General features: G+C 40.3%; 1 protein-coding gene across 3 annotated transcripts in view; it reads left to right on the forward strand.

The window, feature by feature from the left end:
• The first annotated feature begins 1,793 nt into the window (after nucleotides 1-1,793).
• lpin2 (lipin 2) overlaps nucleotides 1,794-11,849 on the forward strand; it is a 30,574-nt gene continuing 20,518 nt past the window's right edge. Inside the window, exon 1 of one of the 3 annotated variants that reach the window (XM_054764230.1) lies at nucleotides 1,794-2,418. The gene's annotated coding sequence lies outside the window, so the exon portion shown is untranslated. The remainder of the gene's footprint in view (nucleotides 2,419-11,849) is intronic. The other 2 variants (XM_054764221.1, XM_054764211.1) reach the window with 2 other exon arrangements.

Raw genomic sequence — 11,849 nt, forward strand, 5'->3', positions numbered from 1 at the left:
TTTAATTCATGAAGGGGTAACTTCATAAAACACTTGCTTCCCCCTTTTGTTCTCATTATATTACAACTTTTCCCCATCCAAATTTTCCAAAAACATATTACGACTTAATACTCTTTAATATTTCACCTTCATGCTACTAAAATAAAGTTATTTTTCTTCATAATATTACGTTATTTAGTACTACGGAGCCCCCAGGGGATGTGGAGAAAAAAATGAATGGGTAAAAAAAAAGGACAAATTTTATGAAAGCTTGCAAAACTTCTGCGAGAGAACCGAAAACTATTCACATTAAGAGCATTGTACTTCCGCTGCTTCCGTGTTCAGAGCAGACATTTGCGTACCATCTTTGGGGCTGGCAGAGGGGTACGTTGCCATGGTGAATAATCCCCTGGTTCCTTCCAAAGGAGCGTCAGCATTTCACACTTTGGGCAACGCTTTTACTCTGGATTGGTAGTTTTGGCCGCACTGGTCCCACTGCTATTGGTCAAAGGGAGCGGCTTGTTTTATGTGCATATTTTAAACTTATAATGATTTTGATTTATATGATTTTATATACTTATAATTCATTTATATCTATATTATGATTGGCATTGTCATTTCTAAAATTACAAGTAAAGATGACACACTATCACTGCTTACAGACCACTAGTGCAATACAAAAGTGTATATAATAAGATGCATCAATAAAAGCAGAAAAAACTGTGCTTTGAGTACCTTGGAAGATACACCGCACCACACAAGTGAAAGCTTATTAAAATTGTTGGAGATAAAATTCTCCACAAACCTACTAAAGGTCAAAAGGACCACATTACAAAATTCATTAAGCCAATTTCACCTCCCCCTTACATGTTTGTTCATCTCCAGTTATGAGAAGGAATGAAGACTCACACACTGGTTTTAGATTTGCAAAATGTATTGAAAAATAAGCTCCGGACTGTGTCTCTTCCCATGGATGCCTTCAGCCTCCTCGCCGAAGGAAGAGAGACAGGTCCCCATTGATAGTCCCCTCTGCCTTATTAGAATTTCTTTCCTCAGACCATTGGCTCCAGTCTTTCCAAAGAGAACTTTCTCCCGGATTCTTTGACGAAGTTGTGCGACGCTAGCAGGTGATAGTCGGGAGCTTTCGCTGACTTGTTGAGACTTTTCTTGCACAAACAGCACATGCTTCCTCAGTCTGTCTCAAGGCTTACTGACTTGTTTTTGTTCCAATATCTGGCTGCTGGTCCTGGCTGGCCTTTGGCTGATTGTACACTATGTGTGAGCACTCACTATTTCTGTTTAACCTTTGACACACTTCAACAGTTGTCCATCTGCTCATCTAATTGTTTAATAAAGCATTATTTCCATAAACTATTTGTAATCACTCACTCGGTGAATCATAAAACAGTTATACTGTATTTATACTGCACTTATAACAAGGCACTCAGTTAATAATTCAATCAATAGACATCAATGCAAACAGTTATTCTAAAATCTACTTGCAATGAATATTTACTCACTCAGCTAACAAATGAATAAAACAATATTATAAAACAAAATGTACACATTTACATGTCGGTGGATGCATTTAGTGCAACTCTTTGGTGATGACATCCAACATATTTTTTTGTCCCCTTCAAATCGTTGTTCCAGGACATCGCACATGGCTGTTAATTCGCTGTTACGATGTGGAGGTCGAATGACCCACACAGGCGGAATCACGGAATTGAAAACTTGTTACTATAGTTTCACTTTATCCCTCTGCATTTGTGCACTAAGGGACGCGCAAATGCTGAAGTTGGAAATTAAATGATGCATTTCCACCCGATTTTTGCTATGTGGAGCCAAGCTATGACAGGAAGTAAGTCATGTAGCGTCACATAGTTTTGCGATGTAACGCAAAAGTTATTGAGTTCTCTCGCAAAAGTTTTGCTAGCTCTTGGGAAAATCCGTCTTTTTTTTAACCCATCATTTTTTTCTCCATATCCTTCCGTAATTTAGTCACGTGGATTTACAACTTTTTCCTCGTTAGATTACAACTTGTTTCTCAATTTTTGCTGTTGTCGTTTTTGTTTTTAGTGTTAAATTATATTTGTAGAATGTGCCGCGGCACTCTGGACACCCCTGCAATAGCACACACAGAGTGAAGTGTGTGCGCGCATATCGAGAGCAACAAACCTTTTCTCATTTTGGCAGTAAAAACAAGCCCATTTTTAACAAGATGAGTAGTTTAGGTTAAAGTCTAAGAGGAAATTGTGTTCAGTGCGTGTGCGTGTGCGCGTTCTTGCTCACCGCCCCATCAAGTATTCTCGCTCAGCCTCCGTGGTCTCGGCACCACCGACACGTCAGAAGGTTCGGGAGGACTTTCACGGCTGAGGACATGGGGGACATTGGTATTCGCTGGTAACAAACTGGGACATCCTGCAGAAGACAGCAAGGGTAAGAAAAAAATCGTTTTAATGCGCCGTTTTGTCATTTGCGCTCGTGACACATCTGTGAGGTAGCTAATGGTAGCTAGCTTCTAAGCTAGCTTGTTTTTTTTCCCACGAATGATTTATTAAATTTCAGTCATTTAAATGTGAAATAAATAAAGACATCCACGAATGAATCGTGACGTCAAATTAAGAGGCAATCGCCTGTTATTCCACAGCTCGCTGCCGTTTAACGGTGATCGACATAACAGCAGTTAGCAAGACGACAGCGGCTAGCGGCGTCTCATTCAATGTTTTCCTTCCGTCTAAACACCTTAAATAATACTTAACATAATCACTTTTACCCGCAAAAGGGATATTTGTCTCCTTTCGCCACTTCGTTGTCCATATTCAACATTACTCCTGTGACGTTTGTCGCTGCAATGACGTTCACGAGCCATGTTAGCTTTAATATGCTAACTTCAATCGCTGAATTAGCATTTTAAAATACAATATGAGGGGAAAGTGGTGCTTCAGTGTTGTGTTTAATTATATGCATAATAAGACTACCTGCAACTCTTTAAGTAAGTTAGTTATTAGTTTTAGTTTTTTTTCCTGAAGGCGTTTTATGTAATGGATGTTGCTGTTTCTTCTTATTCAGTGACCGATAAAGTGGAGTAATAGTGAAATAGTAAAAGTAAAAGTCTTTATTCTGCCAATTTGGTATTCAGTGCGGGTCAAAAGCCATTATATAACATATTGTCAACAGTGGTAAATGGTTGGATCAGGTTGTCAGCAACTCCATTTGTCGCTACTGTGCTTTTGCAGCACAACGTAAATACCAACCTGCTCCTTTTATAATGTGAAAAACGCTGAAAATTAATTAGATTTTGGCTGCACATGGCCACCTCAGGCCACACTTTGGTCACCTGGTGTAAGCCATGTACTAATATGAGCCAGTTTAAGAAACAGTAAAAGCATATGGTGTTTACATGGTAAAAGCCACTGGTCATTTTGTAGAAAGTTTTTTTTTTGTATTTTATTTTTTTAGACACAGCTTTGTGTTATTATTGCTTGTTGGTGTCAACGTTTCAGCTTTTTCTAGTGCCTTTGGCTCTATTGGCGTGCACTGGCCCCTCCGACTAGGCTTTGGGAACTGAGCTCAGGGCTGAGTGCGTGTCTGGAGAGCAGCGAAGCGTACTGGCTTGTTCAGTGGTCAAAATGCGTGGCTGTTGGTTGAAAATGCGTTTATTTTTCCGAATATTTTCTCAGTTGTAGCGGAGAGCTAGGACTGTATGTGGTTGAAACAAATTCGCTGGAGCACCTCATCCACACAGCCAGCTCCACACACAACGTTTGATGAGCGTTGTTAATACACAGTTCAAATTTTCATCCAGCTTGCTGATTTGACATTGAGATGCCAGATGTATTGTCTGGTATATTTTATCACCAACACAGATGGACATAAAGATATACGCACATTTCAACAGCAGCTGCTCTGATGGCTCGAATGTGCCATTAGTCCGAAGAAGGACCCTTAGCTGCCCTGTAAGATGCCTGACATAAAAAAAAACATTAAGTCCATCCTGAACAGTGCCTGCATGAAATACAAATGTATAATTAGGGAATTTACAACAGTGATGGACCGGGCAAATCCCAACGATCGACTGGTCAATTGCAATTGACCAGTTGGCGACCCCTCGTATAAATTACAGGTGTGCCTTGGTTAAGGTCATTAATCTGTTCCAGAAGGTCCGACTCAAACCAAAACGGGCTCTAACCAAGCAAGTATTCCCATAAAAAAAAAAATGTAAATCCAATTGATCCATTCCCAATGGATCCATTCCACACCCAAAAATGTTAACACAAAACACATTTTATAGACACTAATTATAGTTTTACATGCACAAAATTATGCAAACAATTGCAAATGACAAATTAATGGACAACTGATCATTTAACATCACTTATACCTAGTTTTACAAAGATGGAGGAGAGGAGAGGAGATTATGCTTGGAGGCAACTGTTTCTGCACTCATGCCAAAAAAATCTATGCAGAGAGGTCTGTTAGGCTTTTTAACACGCACAGTCTGACAATCAAAAAACAATGCCACAAACATGACATACGAAGTGGACAAGTGAACATTTAACATCATTTTACCTGTAGTGGACCCTTTGACAAAAAAAAAGGACAACAACCATATGACGGCAGTTTGTTCACCAAAAAATAGTGTTACTGTCAAATTTCACTATTGATAAAGGCACCCCAAACGCACCGCGACCTGTGACAATGCAGACTGTGCCTATCAAAGCGTACCTCTGCGTGACCAGCATGGTCATTTAATGCCGACACAGCGCAGTTGTGTATTTACATACAGTGGTGTGGTGTGAAAAAGTGTTTGCCCCCTTCCTGGGTTCCTATTTTTTTGCATGTTTGTCACACTTAAATGCTTCAGATCATCAAACAAATTTAAATGTTAGTCAGTGACAACACAACTGAACACAAAATGCATTTTGTAAATGAAATTTTTTTATTAAAGGAGAAAAAAATCCAAACCTACATGGCCTTGTGTGATAAAGTGATTTCCCCCTAAACATAACTAGTTGGGCCACCCTGAGCAGCAACAACTGCAATCAAGCGTTTGCGATGACTTGTAATGAGTCTCTTACAGCACTGTGGAGGAACTTTGGCAGAATTGTTGTAATTCAGCCACACTGGGGGGTTTTTGAGCATGAACCGCCTTTTTAAGGTAATTCCACAGCATCTCAATAGGATTCAGGTCAGGACTTTGACTAGGCCACTCCAAAGTCTTAATTTTGTTTTTCTTTAGCCATTTAGAGGTGCACTTGCTGGTGTGTTTTGGATCATTGTCCTGCTGCAGAACCCAAGTTTGTTTCAGCTTGAGGTCACGGAAAGATGGCCGGCCATTCCCCTTCAGGATTTTTTGGTAGACATCAGAATTCATGGTTCCATTTATCACAGCAAGTCTTCCACGTCCTGAAGCAGTAAAACAGCCCCACACTCACACTACCACCACCATATTTTACTGTTGGTATTTTGTTCTTTTTCTGAAATGTAGTATTACTTTTGCACCAGATGTAATGGGACACACACCTTCCAAAAATTTCAACTTTTGTCTTGTCAGACCACAGAGTATTTACCCAAAGGTGTTGGGGATCATCAAGAACATAATTTCATTATGGCAAAATTGAGACGAGTGCTGTCTCAATTTTGTTCAGCAGTGGTTTTCATCTTGGAACTCTGCAATGCAGGCCGTTTTTGCCCAGTGTCTTTCTTATGGTGGAGTCATGGATACTGACCTTAACTGAGGCAAGTGAGGCCTGTAGTTCTTTGGATGTTGTTGTGGGGTCTTTTGTGACCTTTTGGATGAGTCATCGCTACACTCTTTGAGTTATTTTGGGTGGCTGGCCACTCCCGAGAAGGTTAACCACCGTTCCATGTTTCTGCCATTTGTGGATAATGGCTCTCACTGTGGTTCGCTGGAGTCCCAAAGCTTTAGGGGAGGGGGCGCAATCACTTTTTCACACGGGGCTATGTAGGTTTGGATTTTTTTCTCCGTTTAATAATGAAAAGTTCAATTTAAAAACTGTATTTTGTGTACAGCTGTTTTGTCATGGCCGCACGGTGGTCTAGTGGTTAACAGTGGTTAGCACGTTGGCCAATACAGGAACAGCCTGGAGATCCTGAAGACCTGGGGTCGATTCTCCCCTGGGCATTTCTGTGTGGAGTTTGCATGTTCTCCCCGTGTGCGCGTGGGTTTTCTCCGGGTACTCTGGCTTCCTCCCACATTCCCATGCAGGTGAGGTTAATTGGCGACTCTAAATTGCCCGTAGGTATGACTGTGAGTGTGAATGGTTGTTTGTCTATATGTGCCCTGCCATTGGCTGGCGACCAGTCCAGGGTGTACCCGGCCTGTCGCCCGAAGTCAGCTGGGATAGGCTCTAGCATGCCTCAGCGACCCTAATGAGGATGAAGCGGTATAGAAAATGGATGGATGGCTGTTTTGTCATTGACTAATATTTAAATTTGTGTGATCTGAAACATTCAAGTGTGACAAACATGCAAAAAAAAAAAAAAGAAATCGGGAAGGGGCAAACGCTGTTGCTCTAAAACGGCCTACAATGCATTGCACGATCACATGCAAGTATCGCCAGATTTCATCTTGCTCATGTGATCAAAGATGATGGCATAAAAAAGCCGCACCCATTGTGAACGACAACCAAGCGGGCAGTGTTACCCGAAAAATGCGATAATCGGGGCGGACGTTAAACGAGGTACCGCTGTATATGGAGGAAGCAGAATGCTGAGAACCATATATTGTACTGTATAGCACCTTACAAAAGTATTCACTCCCCTTTTGGATGTATCAGCCTTTTATTGCTTTTAGAAATGAAATCATGGGCAATCTCATTTACATATACACTTTCTTGATTAACTTTTAGCAACATTGTGTGTGGAATACGCTGTTTACGTTTAATGAGTGGTAACGTTTTGTCAGAGTTTGGCCAAAGTACATGTTTTGGATGCAGTAAAATGCGTTTGGTGCACAAACAGGTGTTATATTTTGGGAATCACGGCAGCTGAAAAGTAAGTTCCACCGTTTTGTGTTATTTATTTGTCACTCAGTTCATTACGCTAAAGAACCAGCAAGCACAGGTGTTGAGACAGATGCACAGAGTTAACTCTCTTGTCATCCAGCCTGTTTGGTAGACAGAGAGGAGATAAACAAACCCGCATGCATGTGTGAGTATACCGAGGCCTGCAAAATGGTGAATTGAGTTATATTGTAGCAGGCCTACATTTGTATTTTGAGAAGAATTTGCCCAAAAAAATCACATTGACAATGATTTCATTGTTTAAAGCAGTAAACGGCTGAAATATCCAAGTGGGTGAATACTTTTCCGAGGCACTGTTTGTACAGTACAGTATACCTAGGCACTGTATGTACAGTATATCTACAGCACAATATGTGCGGTCTGGCTATGCCTGTATCTAATTTGGCTGCAAATATGTTCATTATTTTGTTAAGCTGTCAGAAAATGATACATGTGTAAACAAATGGTAACGGTTTCATTTATTTTGAACATGCATACAAGTTACATTGGAATACATCACATATTTAGTAGTAGTAGTAGTAGTAGTAGTACTTTATTAATCCCACAGCAGGGAAATTCATCTGTTACAGCAGCAAGCAAGATACACAAGTATGTACACAAGTAAAGAATGCATAGTCATTGACAATGCATGCAATGCATAGACATAGTGAATAAAAAATGGTTCAGGTGTTGTAGAGCCTGATAGCGGTCGGTATGAAGGACCTGCGGAACCTCTCCTATTACTGTTCACAGTTCCACATTTTCAAAAAAACAAAGGAAGTAAACAAACAAGGGATAGGCTTAAGTCGGCTTTGTTTCTTCCTTCTTTTTGTCAAATAAACTCAACCATGAATTAAGTTTGATTTGTGAATGAGCCTTGCTTGCAGTGTTTTCCGCCTGTGTCGCTTGAATTTCCATTCAGTACCGTTGTGATGGTGTAAGCTTAACCTCAAATGAGTGTAACGTGATGCTTGCGCTTAGCCTGTCTGACTGCTTGGACAGATTGTTGTTGTTAAAAGCCTACAGAGAACATTCCAGATGCAAACAATAGTAGTTTTGTGTGAATAGATATGGCAATATCACTTAGTGTATTTTCCTAGGCTATAAGTATGATCTACTTGCATATGTGCGACCAGATAGAGGGCCCTATAAAATCTGTTTTGTTTTTTCCCAAATTCCGTTTGATTTTTTTCCCCAAATTTTTCCTTTTCCTTTTTATTGTGAATAGAGTGACAGTAAATAAAATGTCTGTTAATTAAATGCAAAAATCTTTCCATTGATGTAATACATCTTTGGCCAATTTTCCTCAGTATTTCAGAAATGGATGTAGCTTGGCTTTTCTGATGTCAGCCTCTGCACACATTTGCTACAAAATCCTCAACAAACTGTAATGTCCATGCTTGTGGTTAAGGAAGACGTAGTCCCCGATGCAATTCCAATTGTAATGTAAGATATTTTTTTATGACCCCATTATTTTGCTTGCACACTGAGACAGGATGTGGCAAACAGTGCTCTTATTTTGAAGGCCTGAAGTGTATTGTGTGTGTTGAAAATGTTTGATGGTTAAGATGAGCTGGGAGCAAGAATAAACGTGCCTCTTGTATTATTTCACGCAGAACTTGTACAACATCAGCGAGCATCGTAAAACGTTTGCTTACATTAACAAGCGGTAAACGACAATATAGTGTAAACACACTCATCCAACCTGAATTATATACACACACGCATGCACACACAGCCTCACTAGCATGGTCTGCCAAACTAAGCTAACACAGCTAGCTTCCATTCACTCTCCGTAAGAGGAGAGTTTCGCCGGTGTTTCAGGCCGTCATATTAACATGTTTAGTTCAGGAGAGGGTTGGTGTTTGATGATATTCTGCCACGATTCAGTGGTCCGCCGGGGAAATATTTCCCCACACAAATGTTCCTTCTCCTCAGATGACAGCAGTTAATTCATATTGTGTTAATTTCCGTGATATTCCGCATTTAACGGTAGATTCTGTTTTTATTGACCAATTCCTTCCACGATTGAAAAAATTGCTAGAATTTGCATTTTGCACATTTGGATCGTAATGAGGTTTTAAGTAGAGCTACAATATGCAAAAACAAGAAGGGGGAGTGGGACAAAAAACACTTTGAAAAAGTAATTTATTGAAAACGAAAATTAAACGGAAGGTTGTTTATCACCTGATCAAAAGTTTAAGACCACAGGCAATAAAAGCCAAAATCTGCTCAAAATGTTCATTTTCTGTCAGGCATTCATACTGTCATGCCCTCCTGATAGCTAAAGCCAAGAAGCTTTCTCTTTTTGAATGTGGTCTGATTGTCGAGCTGCATAAGCAAGGCCTCTCGCAGCGCGCCATTGCTGCTGAGGTTGGGCGCAGTAAGACAGTCATTCTACATTTTTTGAAAGATGCTGAGCATTATGGAACAAAAAAAGTCAAGCGGTAGACCCAGAGAAATAACACCTGCGCTGAGCTGGAGGATCCGATTGGCTGTCCATCAAGACACAGGGCGGTCTTCCACCCAAATGAAGGCCCTTACTGGTGCTGACTGCAGCGCAATAACCATCAGACGTCATCTCTGGGTTTAAAAAACAAAAAAACGATTTCAAAGACTTCGTCTCCTTCAATGCCACAAAACTGCCCGTTTAGACTTTGCCAGGGAGCATCAAACAGGGACATTTGAAAGGTGGAAAAAAGTTTTATTCTCTGATGAGAAAAAATGTAACCTTGACGGTCCAGATGGCGTCCAACATTACTGGCATGACAAGGAGATCCCACCTGAGATGTTTTCTACGTGGCACAGTGGAGGGGGTCCATGATCTGGGGTGCTTTTTCATTCTGTTGAACACTGGAGCTTCAGGTGGTGCGGGGTTGTCAAACGGCGGCTGCTTACGTGCACCTGTTGCAGCGGGCATCCCTCATGACTGAGGGCCCTCGTCTGTGTGGTAACAGCTGGGTTTTACAACAGGACAACGCTGCAGCTCACAATGCTCGCTTGACCAAGGACTTCTTCAGCGAGAATAACGTCACTCTTTTGGACCATCCTGCATGTTCCCCTCGTTTAAATCCTATCGAGAACATTTGGGCATGAATGGCAAGGGAAGTTTATAAAAACGGCCATCAGTTGCAGACAGTTGATGCCCTTGGGGAAATAATCGATTCTTAGATGCATCGCGATGCTGACATTGACAATTATTGATTCATAAATGACAATCGATGCTAATAGAACAAAAAGGCGGAACGCGGAAGTTCCACCTGGACAGTTTATGGTTGTGCACCTATGTGTAAAACGCTACCAGAATGGCTAAACTCCGACACGCACCCGCTGGATTTAAAGCTAGCAACTGGAAGCATGTTGGCTTTCATGTAGTCAAAGATAAAAATGAGCTGGACAAGAGCCAGAAAATATTCAAGCTTTGTCATACAAGCTTATAATATTTTGGGAACACAACAAATATGAGAAACTACATAGCACGTTTCCACCTGAACGAGGAGGAAAAACAGCCAGCTGAAGTTGCTGTCAACCAGAGAACCATCAAGCAGGTGATAACTAATTTTCCATCCAACTCTGAAAAGGCGAAGGGAATCACAAAGTCAATCGCAGCATTTATTGGGAAGGATTTGCTGCCGCATAAGGGTGTTGAGAACCAGGCCTTTTGTGCTTTGTTGGGCACTTTGGAACCCAGATGCAACATCCCATCACAACGTTATTTCACTGCAATAATAATAATAAGGCTAGTTTTTGTTATGCATAATATACTGAAGTCTGCAAGCATTATTCTTGTATGAGAGCTGCTGGTACAGAAATCTATATTTTGTATGAAAGCTGTTTCTGACTTTCTTATACAGCAAAAATATTATTTTGTCAGTTTCTATGCTCAGGATTTTTGTTTTAATTCAGAAGTCTTATTTATGAATAATGGCAGATTTTTAAGTTTATTACTAAGAACGTGCTGAAGTTTGTTAATTTTATACATGCTGCTACTGGCGCACTTTACTTTTCAGTGCAATGGGAAATATAAAAACCTTCCAATTATTAAAAGATAGGTAATGGAAGTAAATTCATCGGTTTCATGTTTATTTTAATTGTGGATCATTACAAATATGCTTTGTTTTAGTAGTACACATTGAGTAAAAATAAAATTTATATATATAAATTATGCATCAAAAATTGACAAACTATTGATCACAAAAAAAAGATGCACCGATAATTGTTTTATCATCCCATCGCAGGCCTCTGAATCATAATAGCATTGAATCGTGAGGTGGCCAGAGATTTTCACCCCTAGTATGTATTATGTATTTGTTTTGTATTATGTAACATGGAACTATTCCTACACCTTCTTAAGGAATGTTCATCTTTTCAGCCTTTTTGCCATCACGTGCTCCGGATGTAAATAGTTAACATGTGTTTTGTTGACAATCTGGAAGCTATGCAATTGATGATTTCTATTGGTTGAAACCCCCAGCCAATAAAAGCCAAACAAACCCTTTTGGATTAGTCACACACATTAACAAGCAGACGCAGCGGTGATTGTACTGTACATGTGACACAGTGTACATGAACGCCACACTGCAGAATATTCCTTTTTTTATGCTCTTATCAGGGAAAAACACTGCATAGGCACCCACTTATCAGCCATCGGCACCTTTAAAGAAGACACCTCATTGGCTGAGTTCGGCACATCCTGCACTCAGGGAAAAAAAAACTATAGAAAGAATTATAAACTTTATGATAGTATTTCATGAGCCACCAAAGTGATAAGGTAGGGGTATAAATAAAGAGAGCATTGAGGATGGTTGACATAAGATATCAGCGGAAGGATAGGAGGGAGGA

Source organism: Dunckerocampus dactyliophorus, chromosome 2 (assembly GCF_027744805.1).
Source record: "Dunckerocampus dactyliophorus isolate RoL2022-P2 chromosome 2, RoL_Ddac_1.1, whole genome shotgun sequence".
NCBI lineage: Eukaryota > Metazoa > Chordata > Actinopteri > Syngnathiformes > Syngnathidae > Dunckerocampus > Dunckerocampus dactyliophorus.